This window comes from Leucoraja erinacea, chromosome 34 (assembly GCF_028641065.1).
Source record: "Leucoraja erinacea ecotype New England chromosome 34, Leri_hhj_1, whole genome shotgun sequence".
NCBI lineage: Eukaryota > Metazoa > Chordata > Chondrichthyes > Rajiformes > Rajidae > Leucoraja > Leucoraja erinaceus.
The window spans coordinates 1,993,104-2,015,801 of NC_073410.1; the positions used below are offsets into that span (position 1 = coordinate 1,993,104).

The 22,698-nt window shown below is 44.7% G+C and overlaps 1 long non-coding RNA gene across 1 annotated transcript in view; it reads left to right on the forward strand.

The window, feature by feature from the left end:
- The window catches only part of LOC129712896 (uncharacterized), an 80,823-nt gene extending 58,719 nt beyond the window's left edge, over positions 1-22,104 (forward strand). The window contains exon 3 of the long non-coding RNA XR_008726154.1: positions 21,682-22,104. This is a non-coding gene — a long non-coding RNA (uncharacterized LOC129712896). The remainder of the gene's footprint in view (positions 1-21,681) is intronic.
- Positions 22,105-22,698: the final 594 nt, after the last annotated feature.

Genomic DNA, 22,698 nt, shown 5'->3' on the forward strand with positions numbered 1-22,698 from the left:
TTGTTGATGCATAGTGTGAGTTTCAGCACGGCAATTTGGTTCCAGACCTCATCAGATCATTAGTCTAAGCTGAAAGAGCTGAATTCCAGAGGTGATCAGGTGAGGTGGAGGTGGCTGCCCTTCAAAGCAGCATTTGATCGAGTGTGGCATGATGGCTCCCTGGTAAGACTGAAGGTTCTCTGGATACTTTCAAGAGAGAGCTAGATAGGGCTCTTCTCCTTCTTCTTCTTCTTTCGTGTGGCGTGCACAGCCTAAAGTTGTATGACAACTTGTTCTATTTGATCTTCCATTTGTGCACGTCGAGTTGATTGCATTAGTCGAAACAGGGCGGACCACGTGAAGGTTGCAATCTTCCACCCCATAGGGCTCTTAAAGATAGCGGAGTCAGGGGATATGGGGAGAAGGCAGGAACGGGGTACTGATTGGGGATGATCAGCCATGATCACATTAAATGGCAGTGCTGGCTCGAAGGGCCGAATGGCCTACTCCTGCACCCATTGTCTATTGTATAAGTCAATGGGCGGCGATGGAAAGCACTCCAACTCTGACTACACACCTTGCACTAAGGCAGGTGATTGTGGTTGTTGATGGTCACTCATTTCAATCCAAGGCTTCAGTGTGGAGTTTCCTAACGGCAGGGCACTGGGGCCAGACATCATCAGCTGATTCATGGGGTCAAGGAAAGAGCGTTCACGTCGTGGCCCTGTTTCCACCAATCTTTCCACCACCACCACGCACAAGCGGTGACAAGACCGACACCATTGTATGCAGATGCCGAGAAGTATGTTGAGCTCTGTCTGAACAACTTCTAATATTGTGTGTGGACTCCACAAGAAGAAGCTGAAGGATGTTAATGTGCGGGATTGCTGTTAGGTGCGAACTAGATGGGCGTTTCCGCGCTGTGCCTCTGAACCAATAAACAAGACCAACAAATTCAACGTTGTTTCTCTCCTCTGAATCTTTTTCCAAGACGGTTAATTTTGATTTTTACTTTACTGGTTAATGATCACTTTATATGTGTGAGATTTACTGCTTAATGTGGGGTATATACTGTATCACATTAGAGTAATAACATATTACATTGCCACGTACATGCTGACTGTAAATTGCACTAGTCATCAATTGAAAATTACTCCTGGAATAATTTCTGTGCCACAGCTGCTGAACATCAAGAATTTGGGAATGACTGACAGGTGGATGAGGTGCTGTCAGCTTTTGAGGCAAAAATGAAGAAAAGACTTGCATCTCATTGAAACCCATCAAATTATTTGACAGATGCAAGGCTGAGATGTTGTGTCCTTGGTCAGGGGTTTAGAGTTGGTAGTCATGGAGACTGGGTAGTCTTCATCCCAACTCAGGGTTCCAGGGATTATGCGGGGAAGGCATGAGAATGGGGTTAGAAGAGATAGATCAGCCATACGGAGCAGGCTAGATGGGCCCATTGGCCTGATTCTGTGACCACTGGCAAGTTTATGCTTTTACAATTACATATGTTTGTAATAATTAGAGTTGTTCTTTAGTTGCAAAGCATTAAAATAATGCTAATAAAAATATCAATGAATACATTAAATTATGCACATAGCCACTTGCCAAAATGAGTGTTGGTTTAACAACACTCAAGAAGCTCGAGGGTCTGTGCTATAGGGAGCGTTTGGGAAGGCTAGGACTTCATTCCTTGGAGCACAAGAGGCTGAGGGCTGATCTTATAGTGGTGGAAGAATGTAAGAAGAGTTGAACACACCAAGGCAGTACACAAGAGTCGTCATGTTTCCTGTGCCATCTTCTATCCTTCAAGTTCAAAGTTGTTAAAAATATTGGAGTCTTAACTTGGCCACAAAGGTCCGTTGTCCTGGCAGCAGCACTGGGTTGGTCTGGGCAGATGATATTGTCGATTCCCTTTGCCTCCGCTCCACTGTTCCCTGCCACTGCAGGTCAGGTCCGGACTATCTGAAGTTAGAGAAGTCAATCTTCATACCACTGGGGTGTAAGCTGCCCAAGCGTAAAATGAGGTGCTGTTCCTCCAATTTGTGCTGGGCCCCACTCTGACAATGGAGGAGGCCTAGGACAGAAAGGTCAGATTGGGAATGGGAGGGTGTGTTATTCCAGCATATTGTGTCTATCCATCAGTCAGATTCCAGACACCATGTCTATAAAGTATTAAAACATATCTCAGTGATCAATTCCTGCTCAAATAATCTTATCACCCACTTGTAATTTTTGACACTTTTATAACAGTTTATCCATTGTGAGTTCACATGTCTGTGGACATTAGCTTAGCATTTTGTACACTGAGAGAACTTGTTTAGCCTCCAGTATGCGTTATGGGTCCATCACACGCAAATGAATTCCACATTCTTTCCTCTTAAATAACAATGAGATTCACACAATATTATTTAAAAAGGTTGCTAAATCCTTAATCCTGTAACATTAATGATGTTATTTTGATATGGAGATTTGCCTGCATGTGATCTAGCCTCACCATTTTCAAGGAATGGAGGGATTGGCATCAGTGTAGGCAAAGGAGATTGACAACATCAGCACACACAATGTGGGCCGAAGAGTCTCTTCCTGTGCTGTACTGTTCTATATTCATACGTAAGTATGTGCCCTAGTCTAATTATTCCACACCTTCTGTCTGAATGTTATTTTTTTATCCGTGCTCTGATTAATAAATGGACTATTATAAACAATTGCAGGCAGTCGGTTGAAAAATAAAATGTAATAGTAGAATAAAAAGCATTTATGTAATGCATCTTACAAGAATATCATGTTTTCAAACACTTAAATTGTGTTGATATATAGTTGTTATGTAAGGCGAGCATTTATTACTGGGAAGATTTTTGAGATGCCTCATAATTAGACATTAAAATTCACTATAAGAATTCTGGGATTCTGATGAACTGTGTACTGTGTAGACTCCTTGAGAATATTCTGCCCAGTGAATAATGACAATTCTTCAGAAAGCATTTGACAAGGGACTTCACCTGAGGTTATTTCTATCAAACAAATTCTTCAGGTGATAGGATGATGTCAGTGAAAAGTTGAAGAGTTAGAGGAGGAAAAGTCTCCAAATTTGCAGCTAATATGTTGCAGCTGCTGTTACTGGTTGAAGCTATTGGTGTTCCCCAGAGATCATGTTTCATTTTGTTTAGAGGTACAGCGTGGAAACAGGCCCTTTGGCCCACCGAGTCCACGTTGACTAGCAATCTCCACACAGTAACACTATCCTACACGCACTTGGAACAACTTTTAACATTTATACCAAGCCAATTAACCTGCAAACCTGTACGTCTTTGGAGTGTGGGAGGAAACGGAAGATCTCGGAGAAACCACACGCAGGTCACGGGGAGAATGCACAAATTTTGTACAAACACCCTCGGTCAGGATCGAACCCGGGTCTCTGGCGCTGTAAAGTTACGCCACCCAGTTTCAGAAGCAGCATGGAAACAGACCATTCAGCTCACCAAGTCCACACTAGCCATCGATCATTCATTCACACTATGTGTAAGAAGGAACAGCAAATGTTTGTTTTCACCAGAGATAGACACAAAATGCTAGAACAACTCAGTGGGTCAGACAGCATCTCTGGAGAAAAGGAATAGGTGACGTTTCGGGTTGAGACCTTCCTTTATCACAGGGTCCACTGTGTTCCTTAATCAGTTTGTTTGCAGCTCGAATGCTTTTGTGATATATTTATTAATGACATCGATGAAGGACATTTGGCCCATCGAGTCTATGCCAGAAATATTCCACTCTCCAACTTAATCCCATGGAATCCAACTTCTCACACGTGCCAATTAACAACACAATCTCACCACCCCCTCAACCATCTGCTGCCCAAACCTCGAGCAACTTACATTGGACAACAAAGGGCCTGTCCCACTTGCCGATTTTTACCGGCGACTACCGGCATCGTTGACTGATGTATCAGGTCACCGAAAAATTTGGGGCGTGATGGGGCGTGACGGTATATGACACGTGGCGTTTCTTCAAGTGTCGCAGCATTTTTTTTGTCGCCGCTGGATTTCGAAATGTTCAAAATCTTTTTGCGACACTGATACGACGCCGGCAGTCGCCGAAAAAATTGGCAAGTGGGACAGGCCCTTAAACCTAATCGGCAGCACTTGGAAATGTGGGTGGAAACCAGAGGGCACCCAGAGGAATCTCACCCAGTGACAACGAATACCTGTTGAATTGGGTGGGGGGGGGGAGGAAACCTGGCACGGGGTGAAAACTAACATACTTTGAATGAATGATCAATGGCTAGTGTGGACTCGGTGAGCTGAATGGTCTGTTTCAATTGCCCTTTATGTCGTGACTATTTGCATACCTTGGGTATGCAAGCAAAGGATTTTACTGTGACTTGTCAATAAAATATTAATTAATTTATTCATTCATTCATTCATTCATTCATTCACCAGAGGTCACTACGGAACCTGCTCTGCTGGAGCTGTGAGGCAGTAGTAGGAATCACTGTGTCACTGCTCCTGAGAAAACTCTACAGGAACTTCTGATGTACAGATTTCTGACTCAACATCTCCATTTGGTCACCTGAGATTAGGTTTCTATTTTGAACAAAAAGGGTTAGAAAATAGTTATCCTAGTCCACCCACAAACCTACAATAATTAGTTATTAATTAGTAGAATAAAGCCAGAATTTCATGAGTGAACGATGACTAATTTCAAGTTAACGCACAGTCTACAACCTTTGGGAAAATGAAGATCTTGTTCTTTAGCAAGAAACCTGGGTTGCAGTGACATTATTGAACCATTCCATTTCCACCTGCCAAGACACTGCAAGCCAGACTGAATCAAATTGTCTGCCTTCAGCAAGATCTATTAAACTGTGTAGATACAAGGAATTGCAAATGCTAGTCTGTAAAACAAGACACAAAGAGCTGGACTAATTCAGCAGGTCAGGCAGCATCTCTTCAGACTGAAGAAGGGTTTTGGCCTGAAACGTTGCCTATTTCCTTCGCTCCATAAATGTTGCTGCACCCGCTGAGTTTCTCCAGCACTTTTGTCTACCATAAATTACAGGCTAGTCAGGAGAAGAGATCCCGTCAGAATGAGCACTTGGTTACCACAGAGCCCAGAATCTGCAGGTTACCAGCACATATGTTTGAAACCACAGTACAGATGAATTGAATGCCACTTCATCAATTTATTTCTAACTCAGCTCAGGAGTTGTTTGGGATCATGACATCTATGGTATGTTGTGTGTTTGCAAGCATGTGCGTGTGTGAGTCTGTGTATCTGACTTCTCCGTGGATTGTCACCTTGTGGTGGTGGAGAAGCTTGTGTGGTCCTGAGATCCTGAGAGCGATGCCGTCTGGAGCTGTGCCCCTGGTAGGGCCACCCATGGCGGTAAGGTCGAGGGGGAGGTCTCTGACAAGGAGCAATCCAACCAAGACCTCAACGGTGGAACAGGTGGAGGAAGATGGCTGACCTTAGGGGAGCGTCACAACGGCTGGGAAGGCGGATGAAGGCTGTGGCAGAAAAGGGTCTCCGGTCGTCTTGGACTCCATGCCACTGGATCCTGACCCAGATCTGTCAAGGACCATGTGGTGGCTGTCTGTGCAGCAGTCTCCCCACGTTAAACAAAGTCACTCACAGGAGTCCTCCATGAGAGGACAGTCATACTCGTTTCGAGTGACTGCTGATGATGAAGTGTATCTGTGTTTATGTGTGCGCATGTTTGTGTGCGAGCGTGTGTGTGCGAATGCGTGCGTGTGCGCGTGTGTGTGCGTGTGTGTGCGAATGCGTGCGTGTGTGCGTGTGTGTGCGCGTGTGTGTGCGAATTGAATGTGTGCGTGTGTGCGGGTGTGTGTGTGTGTGTGTGTGCGCGCGCTTGAGAGCTCTATTGTGCAAACTACGTAATCTGGCGATTATTCATCATTCGTCAACGTTGGTTAAAGGCGTCATTGGGAAAAAATACGCATCAGAACATTACAAACGAACCTCAGATCATCATCCTTGTAAAAGGACACAAGCTATCCCTACGTAATATCATAATCAACATTCCATGGGCCGGATTCCTTGTTCACACCCAATGTTAAAGCCCCTAGGCCTTGGGAAAGGCAAACATTTGCTGCGGCATCTGCCTCCAGATTGGGAAAATTGCATTTGAAGGGCAGGAAGAAGGAACAACTATTCAGTTCAGGGCTAAGTAAGTTAACTTGTTCCCCCAGGCTGTGACGTCTAGCAGAAACAGACACATTTTGTATCTGCAATCCAAGCATACAATGGGAAAGAAGGGTGGCCAATGCTGGGTAAAGTGCAAGAGCAAGGGAAGACAGCAAACCACTTGCATCATAGAATTCAATAAGTCAATTGTTTATTTCTGCATCAGCTTCACGCCAACAGAGCCAGCCCATTGGTTCATCAGGAGTTTGAAACCATCTCAATGGCATTTGAGTAACTGGCATTACAGCAGTGCAGCGGGCGGAACTGCTGCCTGACCCTGAAATAGACCCAGTTCAATCCCGACCTCAGATGCTGCCTGTGTGGAGTTTGCACGTTCTCCCTGTCACTGAATGCATTTCCCCTGGTTGATCCAATTTCACCCCAAATCCCAAAGACATGCAGATTGATAGATCTATTGGCCACTGTAAATCTCACCTAGTGTGTAGGGATCTATCGCAGTCGCTGCCTCAAAAAGGCTGGCAGTGTCATCAAGGACCCACATCATCCTGGCCACACACTCATCTCCCCGCTCCCTTCAGGTAGAAGGTACAGGAGCCTGAAGACTGCAAAGTCCAGGTTCAGAAATGGCTACTTCCCCACAGCCATCAGGCTATTGAACTCAACTCAAACAAAACTCTGAACATTAATAGCCCATTGTCTGTTTATTTACAATTTATCTGTTTTATTTATTGATGTGTGTATATATTTATACAATGGTACATGGACACACTGATCTGTTCTGTATTCATGCCTTCTATATTCTGTTGTGCTGAAGCAAAGCAAGAATTTCATTGTCCCTCTGGGACACATGACAATAAACTCTCTTGAAATCTTGAATCTTGAATGGTAAAATCTGGAGAGAGTTCTTTTTTTTATGAGGACTCGAGGGTCTGAGCTATAGGGTGAGGATAGAATCATAGTCTTACAGTGAGGAAACAGGCCCTTTGGCCCAACTTGCCCACTCCGGCCAACATGTCCCATCTGACACTAGTTCCACATGCCTGCATTTGGCCCATATCCCTCTAAAAAAGTCATATTCATGTACCTGTCTGAATGTTTCTTAAACACGAATGATCAAGCTGCGGCTTTGAGCACAGGAGGCTAAAAGGGATCCAATTGCGCATCTCTCTGCAATTGGATCCTTGACTTCCTCATTCACAGAGCACAGTCCGTTCGTATTGGTGGAAATGTGTCTAAAACCATGAGGTGATAGGTGACAGGAAAGGGAAATCAAGAATTAGATGTTATAGTTTTAAGGCGAGACGGGAAACATTTAATAGGAACCTGGGGGGCAACATTTTCATACATTGTGCAGTGGGTATATGGAATGAGCTGCCAGAGGAGGTGGTTGATATAGGTGCAATAATAACGTTTAAAAGATATTGGTTCAAGTATATGGAGAGGAAATGTTTAGAGTAATATAGCTGAAAGGTTGGTAAATGGGACTAACGTAGATGGGACTAACGTAGATGGGGATGACGTGGATGGGAGATGGACCAAAGGATCTGATTGTGCTGTGTGACTATGAGAATGAGCACAGAATAAAATAACAGGGTGAATGTTAGTGTAAACGGGTTCTTGACAGTTTCCGCACTCAGTGGGCCTGCTTTCATAATGCATCTCTCTATAACACGCTTGTTTTCATTGGGAAGGGTATAGAGTACAAATATGATACAGCTGTACAAGGCATTGGTGAGACCACACTTAGGGTACTGCGCACAGTTCTGATCACCCAGCTACAGGAAGGATATCATTGGAAAGGGTGCAGAGGAGTTTCACCAAAATACTACCTAGGCTTGCAGGCTAGAGTTATAGGGTGAGCCGGATAGACTGGGACATTTCTTTGGAGGAAGGGGACTGAAGGGCGAGTCATTGGGATAAAACATACAAGATTATTAAGGGTTTGGACACTCTAGAGGCAGGAAACATGTTCCCGATGTTGGGGGAGTCCAGAACCAGGGCCCACAGTTTAAGAATAAGGGGTAAGCCATTTAGAACGGAGACAAGGAAACACTTTTTCACAGAGAGTTGTGAGTCTGTGGAATTCTCTGCCTCAGAGGGCGGTGGAGGCCGGTTCTATGTATACTTTCAAGAGAGAGCTAGATAAGGCTCTTAAAGATAGCGGAGTCAGGGGATATGGGAAGATGGCAGGAATGGGGTACTGATTGGGGATGATCAGCCATGATCACAGTGAATGGCGGTGCTGACTCAAAGGGCCAAATAGCCTACTCCTGCACCTATTGTCTATTGTCCATTGTGAGGGGCATGGATAAAGTGAATGCTCACAGTCTCTTAACCGGGGGATAGGCGTTTAAATCAGAGAGCATCGGCTTAAGGTGAGAAGCGAATGATTTAAGAGGGCCAACCGTTTCACTCAGCGGGTAGCCTACATCTGGAATGAACTGTCAGAGGCAGCCATGGGAGCCGATACAATTACGACTTTTAAAAGCATTTGGACCGATAGATGATTAGGAAGGATTTAGAAGGCTGTGGGCCAAATGAAGACAAATGGGACTACCCCAGTGTCAACTTGGTTGACATGAACAGGGTGAGCCGAAGGGACAGTTTCTATCCTGAAATACTATCTCCACATGTTGTCAATTTCATAGACACTTGCATAAGCAGTAAGATTCTATTGCACTGAAAGGGTTAGCAAAATATTCTCTTGTCATTTTCAGCGCAGAATATTCTTGGATGGATTTGTCTGAGGGGGAGGAGGGGGTGGAAGATTGCAACCTTCACGTGGTCTGCCCTGTCTCAACGAATGCAATCAACCTGCTGTGCACAATCATATAAGATCAAATAGAACAAGTTGTCCTACAACTTTAGGCTGTGCACGCCTTACGCAAGAAGAAGAAGGGGGAGGAGGAGAAGGGGAGAGGAAGAGGAGAGGGGGAGGAAGAGGAGAGGGGGAGGAAGAGGAGGAGAGGGGGGAGGAAGAGGAGAAGGGGAGGGGGAGGAGGAGGGGGGAGGGAGGAGGAGAGGGGGGAGGAGGAGGAGAGGGGAGGAAGAGGAGAGGGGGAGGAAGGGGGAGGAGAGGAGGGAGAGGAGAGGGGGAGGAGGAGGAGAGGGGGAAGGAGGAGGAGAGGGGGAAGGAGGAAGATAGGGGGAAGGAGGAGGAGAGGGGAAAGGAGGATGTGGAGGAGAGGGGGAGGAGGAGGAGAGGGGGAAGGAGGAGGAGGAGGGGGGAGGAGGAGGAGAGGGGGAAGGAGGAGGAGGAGAGGGGGAGGAGGAGGAGGAGGAGAGGGGGGAGGAGGAAGAGGAGAGGGGGAGGAGGAGAGGAGGGGGAGGGGGGGGGAGGAGGAGGAGGAGGGGGGAGGGGGAGGAGAGGGGGGAGGAGGAGAAGAGGGGGGGGAGGAGGGGGAGAGGGGGGAGGAGGAGGAGGGGGGAGAAGAGGAGAGGGGGGGAGGAAGAGGAGAGGGGGAGGGGGGAGGGCAGCCAGTCTGCAATTGCCAAAACGGAGAAGGAAAGAATCTGTTCATGATTTGCTTCACTCCAGCATTGTTTTAATGTAACCTTCTTTGTACATTCAGATCTAAATTATCCCTGCCAGTCTGCTCTACAATTCTTTAACCAAGCTAGACGATTTTTTTTTGTGCAATTTTCATGGAGCTGATAGGCAGCAAGCTTATTTTCCAGTGTTTAAGATGGAACTGCAGATGCTGGAGAATCGAAGGTACACAAAAAAGCTGGAGAAACTCAGCGGGTGCAGCAGCATCTATGGAGCGAAGGAAATAGGCAACGTTTCGGGCCGAAACCCTTCTTTCCACATGCTGCAATTCCATCGGCAATCCATAACTATTTGTTCACCATCCTTTTGATTACTTTGCTGAGGGTTTTCTCCCCTTGCCCCATATTTGATTTTCACCCCTCGCTGTCAGCAGCTGTTCTTGCTGGTACTGGTTTTACAGTGTACAGTTCGTCAATGGAGGGAAGGTTACAGCCAATAAGCCTTCTCAGCTGATGTACACTGTGGACGACTCAATTGTAATCATGTATTGTCTTTCCGATGACTGGTTAGCACACAACAGAAGCTTTTCACTGTACCTCAGTACACGTGGCAATAAACTAAACGGAACTGAACTAAGGAGGGTCAGGGGAATGGTGTTGAGTGAGTGGAGGGCTGTGCATTCGGCGTGGATGAGATTGCAGGTATGGGGGAGTATGGGATGACTTTTGCCATCTGAAATGCCACCCATTCATCCTCCCCAGAGATGCTGCCTGACCGCTGTTACTCAAATACTTTGTGTCTTGTTTGAATGAAAACAATGAACTTGACTCATCCTGGTATCCAAGGTCTAGCTCTCAGTCTGCATCAGATCCAGACATTACGTAAGGCAAAAGACCAAGTAATGGAGACTTTGGCAATCATTCTTCTGGGTGAGTGGTTAGTTCCTTCAGACCAATGTTTATCACCACCTTGGGAGAATCATAATCCCAGTGTTTAATTGTGACATTGAATATAATCAGGGAACTTTGATTAAGCAAGAAGAGAAAAAATGTGTTCTCACGGCTGAAGACACAGCAGCTTGAGAATACTGTTTGGGAATAATGAGATAAGGAAGCAGAGGATGAGATGAAAAGCATATTTTTCTTTTGTCCAGCACGTTACATTGATAGAGAGCAGGAAGCAGATGAAATGGGAGCTTTGAAAAAGGGGATGTGTAGGAAGGAACTGCAGACACTCGTTTAAACCAAAGATGGACACAAAATGCTGGAGTAACTCAGCGGGTCAGGCAGCATCTCTGGCGAGAAAGAATAGGTGAGATTTCAGGTCGAGACCCTTCTTCAGTCCTGAGGATCAGATCACAGTTGTAAGAAGGGTGGCTCGATAGAGCAGCGGTAGAGTTGCTGCCTTGCAGCACCAGAGACCCAGGTTTGATCCTGACTATGGGTGCTTGTCTGTACGGAGTTTATTCCCCCATGTCCCGCATGGGTTTTCCCTTGTTTGTTTTTGATACATTATCTATTGAATGGCCACCCGCGTCGGGGTGAAAAGGTTGCCCCTCAGCCTCCTATTTAGTCTTTCCCTTGCACCTATGTCCCCTATGAGCCTATGTCCCCTAGTTCTAGGCTCCTGCCACTAATCTAGCGATTCTTGTCAGTCTATTGGCACTTCACCATCTGTGTGCATCAAGCCAAGCTGTTGCAACAGGACTGCAGCACTTGACCTGGTGGGAGGATATCCACATATGTCTCATCACAGAAAGTGGGATAACTTCAGCCCCGGTAAATAATGTCTGCTCAGTTCAGATTTAGTTTATTGCCACGTGTACAGGTGGCACAGCAATAGAGTTGCTCCCTTACAGCGCTTGCAGCACCGGAGACCCGGGTTCATTCCCAACTACAGGTGCTGTCTGTACAGAGTTTGTACGTTCTCCCTGTGACCGCGTGGGTTTTCTCCGGGTGCTCCGGTTTCCTCCCACACTGCAAAGACGTACAAGTCTGTAGGTAAATTGGCTTGGTATAAGTGTAAATTGTCCCTAGTGTGTGTAGGATAATGTTAGTGTGCGGGGATCGCTAGTCGGTGCGGAATCGGTGGACTGAAGGGCCTGTTTCTGCGCTGTATCTCTAAACTAAACTAAACTACAGAGTGAAAAGCTTTTCACAAGTTCACAAGTTATAGTAGTAGAATTAGGCCAATTAAGTCTACTCCACCATTCAATCATGGCTGCTTTACCTCCTAATCCCATTTTCTGTTGCGTGCTAACCAGTCAGCAGAAAGACAATACATGATTACAATCGAGCCATTCACAGTGTACAGATACATAATATGGGAACAACATTTAGTGCAAGGTAAAGCCAGTACAATCTTAAAATTGAACCTCAATGGCCAGAGGAGTGTGGTCAGCTCTGCTAACAAACAGGCCCCACACATAGAAACATAGAAAATAGGTGCAGGAGTAGGCCATTAGGCCCTTCGAGCCTGCACCGCCAATCAATATGATCATGGCTGATCATCCAACTCAGTATCCTGTACCTGCCTTCTCTCCATACCCCCTGATCCCTTTAGCCCCAAGGGCCACATCTAACTCCCTCTTAAATATAGCCAATGAACTGGCCTCAACTACCTTCTGTGGCAGAGAGTTCCAGAGATTCACTACTCACACCAATTTCTTAAACGCAGGAGATTCATAACTTTAAAGGGAATAGATTGACAAGTATTTTGTAGTTCATGTTGTAACTCGCAGATTTTATATATATATATATGTGTTGCTAAAAGCAATTAATTAATTCAACTGAATATGTAATAGCTCAGGTTCCTATTAAATCTTTCTCTTCTCAACTTAAAACTATGCCTGCTAGTTTCTATTGCCTGCTCCACTACCCTGGAAAAAAGCCTATATTCACCCTATCTATTCCCAAAATATTGATTGACTCAATGATTTTGAGAATGGGAAGTGGCTAATTAGACACAGAGTCCACACCAACCATTTCACACTACTATATTATCCCACTTCTGCATCCACTCCCTACACATTAGGGACAATTTACAGAGGCCAATTAATCTACAAACCTGCACGCCTTTGGGATGTAGGAGGAAACCGAAGCCCCCGGAGGAAATCCACGTGGTCATAGGGAGAACTGGTCAGGAACGAGCCTGGGTCTCTCGCTCTGAGAGATGGCAGCTCTACCAGCTGCGCCAGCATGCCACTCTAAACTCCAGAAATGGTGAGGGGAGTGATGCCCATTGGCATCAAGGCAGCGTTCAACTGCACACATCAGCAGGATTACAGTGTAATGCAGGTACCACTACCATATCAGATGTAACAGTGAAACGCCACTATCTCAAGGACAGGGGAGATACTGATATTCATATCCAGGAAATTACTGGTTTTATTAACCTGCAAGTCACCTCAGAGCAATACAAGCAGATAGTCATTGCTGCAGTTAATATGTGTAAGAAGGAACTGCAGATGCTGGTTTAAACCAAAGATAGACACAAAAAGTGGAAGTAGCTCAGCGGGACAGACAGCTTCTCTGGAGAGAAGGAATGGGTGGCGTTTCGGGTCAAGACCCTTCTTTGAAACGTCACTCATTCGTTCTCCCCAGAGATGCTGCCTGTCCCGCTGAGATACTCCAGCTTTTTATATCTAGCTGTAGTTAATATGTTTCATGATAAGAAGGGAAAAGAGTAAAATACTTCAAGAGAGAGGAGGAGTTTTTATGTTTTTTTCCGCATTTTTATGCAAACCTGGGACACACACAAATCCTCATCTCGAGATAGGCAGACAGCTATAGTTATATCTCTGCTAAACCCACTCTTAATTTCAATCAGACAGTGAGAGGGACACAAGAGCACATAGTCATGCCCGTGTGAATTTCCTTGTAAATACCTATCGGATTCGAAAGGGATGTGTGTGTCGTTCAGGGCTACGTGGCTCTTTAATTCAATCGATTCATCCATGCTGAATTAAAATATTGTATAATTAATTTTGCTCTGTTCAATTGATTTGTTGGCTAAATCCTAATTTACATTATCTGCAGGGAAACGACAAATAATGTTAAATACTTCAGGTGCAGAATGCGTACATCATAACACTCACGCCTTTGTAAAAGCTGCATTTCAATATCTTCTGAGTAAATTACTTTATCAGTTTACGTCAATTATTGAAGATGATGATGGTCCTGATTGCACTGTTTTCTATTAGTATTTAGAGTCATAGAATAATATAGCACAGAAACATGCCCTTCAGAACAAATCATCCATGACAACCAAGTTGCTTCACCTTGACCCATTTGCCTGCTTTTGGCTCATATCCTTCTAAATCATTCTAATCCATGTACCTGTCCAACAGTGTTTATTGTTCTTGTACCTGCCGCAAGTACATTCTCTGGCTTCTACAGAGATGGTGGTGTGTGTATTTTTCCACTGCCTTGTCTTGCCTTCTGTAGGTGGTTCAGTCTCGGAAGCATACAGAAGGGGATGCTTTTAGGCTATGAGTTCTGTGCCAAATCTACATGCTCCCTTTCCTCGGTCGCTCAAAGGTATGGTATGGTTATTGTTACACGTGGATAGTGAATCTGTGGAATTCTTTGCCACAGAAGACTGTGGAGGCCAAGTCAGTGGATATTTTTAAGGCGGAGATAGATTCTTCATTAGTACGGGTGTCAGAGGTTGTGGGGAGAAGGCACGAGAATGGGGTTAGGAGGGAGAGATAGATCAGTCATGATTGAATGGCGGAGTAGACTGGATAGGCAATAGACAATAGACAATAGATGCAAGAGTAGGTCATTCGGCCCTTCGAGCCAGCACCGCCATTCATTGTGATCATGGCTGATCATCCACAATCAGTGCCTCATTCCTGCCATCTCTCCATATCCCTCTATCTTTAAGAGCTCTATCTAACACTCTCTTGAAAGCATCCAGGGAATCGGCCTTCACTGCCTTCTGAGGCAGAGAATTCCACAGATTCACAACTCTCTGGATTAAAAAGTTTTTCCTCATCTCCATTCTAAATGGCCTACCCTTTTTCTTAAACTGTGGCCCCTGGTTCTGGACTCCCCCAACATCGGGAACATGTTTCCTGCCTCCAGCGTGTCCAATCCCTTAATAATCTTTTATGTTTCAATAAGATCCCCTCTTATCCTTCTAAATTCCAGTGTATACAAGCCCAGCCGCTCCACTCTGTCTAACACATGACAGTCCGAATTGCCTAGTTCTACTCCTACCAAGGTACAATGAAATTCATTTTTGTATACAATTCAATGCAAGTCGCACTATACATAAATTGTGCCACTTCACTGAAGGCAAGGTGACCACTTGAAATACAAGGGATATGGACCTAGAGGTGGAAAATGGGATCAGCCAATCTAGGTTTTTTTTATGCAGCATGAATTTGTTGTGCCAAATGGCCTTTTGCTTTGTTATCAACTTCTATGATTCTAAGCCTCATATGATTCTGCAGGATAACTTTATGTTCATGAAATGTGGGTCAAAGAAAGTGCTGGTGTGGGCAGAACATACTGAATGAGTGCAAGATTCCGCAATTCCCTCTGCAGTGTGCATTTAAACAGTGGGAAAAGCTGCATAATGAGATCAGTGGAGAGACAAGAGACTGCAGATGCTGTAATCTGGAGCAGTAAAGAAATAGCTGGAGGAATTCAGCAGGTCAGGCAGTGTTTGTAGAGGCAGAGAGATGGTCAAAGGTTCGGGTTGAGACCTTGCACCAGGACCAAAACATCAACTACCCCTCTCCCTCCACAGATACTGCCTGACCCGTTGAGTTCCTGCAGGAGTTTGTTTTATTGCATTACGAGCAGGTGGACAGACGTCCTTTGAGAGCGACCTGTTTTTTTGTTGCACTGTTGGAATGCACACAATGTAGATGCTGCCATCTTATGGACAAAAAGAACACATTTTTAATGCAGACAAATGCATCAACACTCCAGCACTTTGTGTCTTTCTTTATGCATCAACAAATTAGTTTAGTTTAGAGATACTTGGAAACAGGCCCTTCGGCCCACCGGGTCCATGCTGACCATCGATCACCCATTCACACTAGTTCTATGTTATCCCAGCTTCTCATTTGTCTCCCTACACACAAGAGGCAATTTACAGAGGCCAATTAACCTACACACCCACATGTCTTTGGGCTGTGGGAAAGCAGAGCATCCAGATGAAATACACGGGGGTCACAGGGAGAACGGGCAAACTCCACACAGGCAGCACTGGAGGTCAGGATCCAACCTAGGACTCTGGCACCATGAGGCTGTGGCTCTACCAGCTGCATCACTGATGAACTTTTTTTTTTAATGCAGATGTGGAAATTTAAAATCAAAAGAAATGGTCAGGTCAGGTCAGGCTGCATCGATGGGAAGAGAAACAGGATGAATGTTTCAGATCAAAGACTCTTGGTCATAACTGGGAAGGCCAGCAAAGAAGCTTATTGTGGCATGTGGGACTTGGGAGGAGGGGGGGGGGGTGAAATAAAGTCACACATGGTGACCATGGAGATTAGATGTAAACAAGATATCTGATCAATGGTTGATGAGTGAATGGGGGCAGTTAGAGAGGGAGAACATAGACAAGAGAATGTAGGTCTTGTGAAATACAGTGCTTGATGGCTTTCAATAGACATTTAGACAGATATATGCAGAGGAAGGGTTTGGAGGCTACGAGCCAAATGCAGGCAGATGGGACTAGCCCAGTATGCCTACTTAGTTTGCATGGACAAGGTGGGCTGAAGGGCCTGTTTCCAAGCTCTGCCGCTCTATTACTTTATAAAGAGGACATGCCTGGACGCTGAGTCTGGACATGTCCTCCACTCAGAGAAAGTAAAAGAGGAAAGGAAACAAAAGGAAAACACACAACCAAGCTGAGCCAATATAACAGATTGGTGACTGATATGGATGGAAACCAAGTTACACAAACATATATATTAACCAGTAGCTTCTTTTAATTCATCCTCAAATGCGCTTTATTGCTATGCATATATTTATTTCATATTCACAGCATTCACATGTTTTTTTATGAATTAGCAATAGTCATCCTGATTTTTGATAGACTGACTTTGTATGTTGAACAAAGTCAACTGATAAAAACTACTGAGAACATGTAATAGTAAATTAGTGAGTAATATCATTTTGTAAATTAGGCCTCCATTTTGTTTTCCATTTTGCATTGCAACTTTAGAGTTGCAGAAATCACCTCATAAAATAATCATCCAAAAATTAGAAAGTTTGTGCAAATCCAATTTCCTTGTTTTTTTCCCAGTTGTTCTCATATAAATGAAGACACAAGAAACTGCAGTTGCTGAAATCTTGTGGAAAATAAACAGCTGGGGAACTGATCTCTTCTGCCTGCTTATCATAACCTCCACTGTCGAAGGAAATGGGCAGCAAAAAAACAACCACTGATAAAAGATCCCAGTTGGAAACATCCTCTGTCCATTTCATTCCGCAGATGCTGTCTGAGTTGCTGTGTTCCTCCAACATTTTTTTAGACTTTAGAGTTACAGCACGGAAACAGACCCTTCGGCCCACTGAGTCCGTGCCGACCAGCGATCACCCCATATGCTAACCCCATATACATAGAAACATAGAATATAGGTGCAGGAGGAGGCCATCGGCCCTACGAGCCAGCACCGCCATTCATTGTGATCATGGCTGATTGTCCCCAATCAATATCCCGTGCCTGCCTTCTCCCCATATCCCTTGATTCCACTAGCCCCTAGAGCTCTATCTAACTCTCTCTTAAATCCATCCAGTGATTTGGCCTCCACTGCCCTCTGTGGCAGAAAATTCCACAAATTCACAACTCTCTGAGTGAAAAAGTTTTTTTCTCACCTCAGTTTTAAATGGCCTCCCCTTTATTCTAAGACTGTGGACAATTTTTTTTTTCCAACTCACCAAAGCCATTTAACCTACAAACCTGTCTTTGGAGTGTGGGACAAAACTAGAGCACCTGGAGAAAATCCACTTGGTCACGAGGAGAATGTACAAACTCTGTAGAGACAGCACCTGTAGTCAGGATCGAACCCAGGTCTCTGGTGCTGGGAGGCAGCAACTCTACCGCTGCATAACATTTCAGTTTCAATAGTATTTGGTAAACATGACGTTTACTACCACTTTACCAGCTCAAGTAAGGACAGACAATTACCAAGCTATTCCAATATAGTCAAAGCTGCAAACAGAAGTGAAATGCAGAATAAGTAAAATAATAACGACAATGTAAAGAGTACACACCACATCAAGTGGCATCAATGCAGAGAGAAACACTGATTTCACATAAGAGACCTCTCATGGTAAGTGGGAAAATTATAACTATTCCCAGCATTTTCTATATTTATTTCAGACTGCAGCATTCGTGTTATTTTGTTAAAGAAGGTCGCTTGAGTCACCTTTATTTTTGACAATCTGAGAAAAACTCATGGATATATATATGTTTAATTGGGTTTAATGAATAAAATATTGTGGTGGGTTTGTCATAAAGAAACACGGGGTTATGAGTAATAATGAACATTAGATGAAATTGTGAAAAGCTGTGCCACAATTTACCATGGTTAAAATATACATAAATCAAGCATGGGTTACAGAGAACATAGCACAGTACAGCACAGAAATGATGGTGTCGAACATGATGCCCAGCTGAACTGATCATAACCTCCACTCTCTCTGGTTCCCACCCCACCTGCCATTCTAGTTTGAACCCTCCCTCGTAGCACTAGCAAGCCTCTCTGCCAGGAAGGAACTGCAGATGCTGATTCAAACCGAAGATAGACACAAAGTCTGAAGAAGGGTCTCGACCTAAAACGTCACCCATTCCTTCTATCCAGAGACGCTGCCTGTCCCGCTGAGTTAAGGGCCTGTCCCACTTCCACAACCTAATTCACGACCTCTGCCGAGTTTGCCCTTAACTCATACTCGCAGCATGGTCGTAGGAGGTCGTGGGAGGTCATAGGTAGGTCGTGATGCCAGTCGTAGGTACTCGTGGCATCAAGTAGGTCGGGACATCTTTTCTAGCCTGATGAAAAATGTCCACGAGTAAAAAAGGTTGTGAATTAGGTCATGAAAGTGGGAGAGGCCCTTACTCCAGCATTTTGTGACTATCTCCCTGCAAGGATGTTGCTGCCCCTCCAGTTCAGGTGCAACCCGCGTCTCTTGTACACGTCAGAGGAGTTCCCAATGGTCCAGAAATCAGAATCCTGGTCCCCGCACCAACTCCTCAGCCATCCATCTGTCCTGTCCTCCTACTGCTACCCTCACTAGCTCTGCTTTATTTAGAGTTAAGGTATACAAGCCTGTATTAGTCCATAAAATGCTGCCATGTTATAAATAGAATGTCGAGGAGGTGATGTTGGGAAGATTTATAAGAATGATACCAGAAAACCAAGGCTCTATGCGTTAAGAAAGAATGAACTGTCTAGGCTGGAAGCGAAAGAAATCTTTGTGAGTCCCCATGCCCCACAAACTACAGCAAGGTCTCATAACAGAGTGAGAAACTTGAAGGGAACTGTTAATCGAATGCCAACAGAAGGTTTCAGCAGCTACAGGTTGTTTACATCCAACCAGGGAACCGATGAAACAGTTGATGAATATATATAAGTTGAGGGTGAAAATGTTTGAATTTTCTAGACCTTTTGGGAGTGGGAGGAAGCGTGGGAGTTGGTAGGGTTGTGGTGGACATCAGTTGATATTCTGTCTCCTGTGATGGAGACAAAGAGATCAAGAGAGGGGAGAGAGGTGTCAGAGATAATCCAGGTGAACTCGAGGGCAGGGTCGAAGTTGGCGGTGAAGCTAATGAAACCAATGGCTACTCCTTTAACTTGGAGAATGTGAGAGGAGTCATAGGAGATGTCGTTGAGGGTGCGGACAGGTGGAGGAGAGGGAAATTGGTTGCTTTTATTTTGATGATTTTTAAAATTATTTTATTTATTTATTATCATTATACTTTTTGATTTTAGGGTATTCTTTTATAGTGAGAAGGGGAAGTTTTAAAGTAAGTATTTTACACAGAGAGTGCTTGATATCTGAAATGCACTGCCAGAGGAGGTGGTGGAATCACAAACAATCACTCTGTTTAAGAGGCATTTAGAAAATATGTAAGGGATAGAAGAATATGGTCCTAATGCATGTAAATGGGATTAGTATAGATGGGCAAAAGGATGAGGATAACTGTGCCACCCCCACTGTGCTGAAGTCTAAGTAAGTAAGTAAGTAAGTAAGTAAGTAAGTAAGTTTATTGGCCAAGTATTCACATACAAGGAATTTGCCTTGGTGCTCCGCCCACAACATGACATACCGTGACAGTTACGAATGACTCAGAAAACACTAAACATTAATAATAATAAAACATTAATGATAAAACACCATTGATCAAGCATGTGAACCAATAAAATACCAGATCAAAGTATAGTAAATTTCCTCCAGCACTTCTGGAGTACAATAGAGTAACGATAGAGTAACGTTCCTCCAGCACTTCTAGTTTTGCTCAAGATTCCAGCATCTACACCTATATATTCTGTCGCCTTGTTAACCGTGGGCATGTTTAGTCAAATATCACGTGTACCAAACCACGTGCTCACCGGAGGCAGGAAGAGCTTGTTTTTATCTGTGTCGAGGAGCAGATGCCCTCGTTAAAGTTGCAATATGTCATAAATGTCACATTTTACAAATCAAATGTCTCAAACATCCTCATATGTTTCAAGTTGTATTCTGAAAGCAGAGATTTTTTTTCCCTTCTGCAGTAGGAACATGCAACACTTTATTCTGGTGCAGCAGGTGTTTATGCACCTCAAGGAACGTAGGAACCAGGGGGAAGAAATATATCGGGGGTACACAAAAATGCTGGAGAAACTGCAGCATAGTGCAGCAGCATCTATGGAGTGAAGGAGATAGGTAACTTTTCGGGCCTTTCTTCAGACTGGGAAGAAATATATCTTTGGTTGTCATTCTGCGAACCACATAACAAACAACATTTATTGTCACATACACCAATTGGTGTAGTGAAATTTGAGTTCATAAGACATAAGAGATAGACTATCAGTTCTACTCACTTTCACAGGTTCCACTGATTCCACTGATCTCAGCCACATCGTTGCTGTTTTGGACTCACATAACAAGATCCTGTAAGATCCAAGGATTTCCTTCTTTAAAACATGTTAACTGTGCTTTTCTGACAATCTGGTAGCCTCTTGGCTACAACAACTGCTTCTTTTTACTCTCCAATTAAACATCAACAGTCCAGTTGCTGTAATAGGCATTCAGCTTGTGTCCATAGGGGCAGCACATTGGTACAGCTGGTAGAGCTGCTGCTTCACGGTGCCGGAGACACGGGTTCAACCTTCACCTCAGGCGCTGAAGGTTCAACCTTCACCTCAGGTCAGTGTGGAGTTTGCACATTCGCCCTGTGATCGCATAGGTTTCCTTCGGTTGTTCTGGTTTCCTCCCACATCCCAAAGACATGCGGGTTTGTAGGTTAATTGGCCTCTGTAAACTGCCCCTGGTGTATAGGGAGTGGATGAAAGAGTGCGATAACGTAGAACTAGTGTGAACGGTTGAGCGATGGACGGCATGGACCTGGTGGGCCGAAGGGCCTGTTTACATGTTGTATCTCTAAACTAAACCAAACACCTGGTCAAGTGCTCCAGAGATGTTGCTTGTCCTGCTGAGTTACTCCAGCACTTTGTGTCCTTTTGTGTATTAAACAGCCTCTGCAGTTCCTTTGTGTCTAAAAGCTGCTGCCTTTATTCCCATATTAAAGTCAGTTGATGGGACTGGGATTAAAGCCGTGCCTATGTACCATTAGTCCAAGCCACAGTCCAAGACACTGTTATGCTGCTGCAAGTATGAATTTCATTGTTCTATCTGGGACATATGACAATACTGAAGAAGGGGCTCGACCAGAAACGTCACCTATTCCTTTTACTCCAGAGATGCTGCCTGACCCACTGAGTTCATCCAGCATTTTGTGTCTATCTTTGGTGTAAACCAGCATCTGCAGTTCCTTCCTACACATCAGTACGACAAAATGCAATCTGTCTCTCCCTCCAGAAACCAAGGCGCTGAGATTGTTCTCCCGTTCCGACGTCAGAGTTCCATCATCCCGGCGAGAGGGCCTGAACATCGGGCTGCCCGTAGCGGTGAAAGAGGGGGGAGGCCCCGACCACGGGTGAACAACAGAATAACAGAGGAGGATGACTGAACTTTGGTGCCTTCCTTCACAGTGGGAAACTTTGATTCCGCTGTGTGGGGATGTTTGGGTTAAAGACTATCGTGTTCTGTGTTCTTTTTTTTAAATTCGTATGGCTGTATAGGTGACCACATATTTCACTGCACCAATTGGTGTATGTGATAATAAATGTCTCTTGTCTTGTCTCTTGACTCTGGACACTTGCCCATTTACACTTGACTCTGGACACTTGACCATTTACACTTGACTCTGGACACTTGACCCTTGACACTTGACCATTTACACTTGACTCTGGACACTTGACCCTTGACACTTGACCATTTACACTTGACTCTGGACACTTGACACTTGACCACTGACACTTGACACTTGACACTTGACCACTTTACACTTGACTCTGGACACTTGACCCTTGACACTTTACCCTTGACTCTTTACACTTGACTCTGGACACTTGACCCTTGCTTTACACTTGACTCTGGACACTTGACCCTTGACACTTGACTCTGGACACTTGACCCTTGACCATTTACACTTGACTCTGGACACTTGACCCTTGACACTTGCCCATTTACACTTGACTCTGGACACTTGACCCTTGTTACACTTGACTCTTGACACTTGACCATTTACACTTGACTCTGGACACTTGACCCTTGACACTTGCCCATTTACACTTGACTCTGGACACTTGACACTTGAGTCTTGACACTTGCCCATTTACACTTGACTCTGGACACTTGACCCTTGACACTTGACCATTTACACTTGACCCTTGACTCTGGACGCTTGACCATTTACACTTGAGTCTTGACATCCAGCACAGCCCAGATGGGCTGAATGGCCTTGGGTCTGATGCAAAGCCTGGCTGGGTGTGG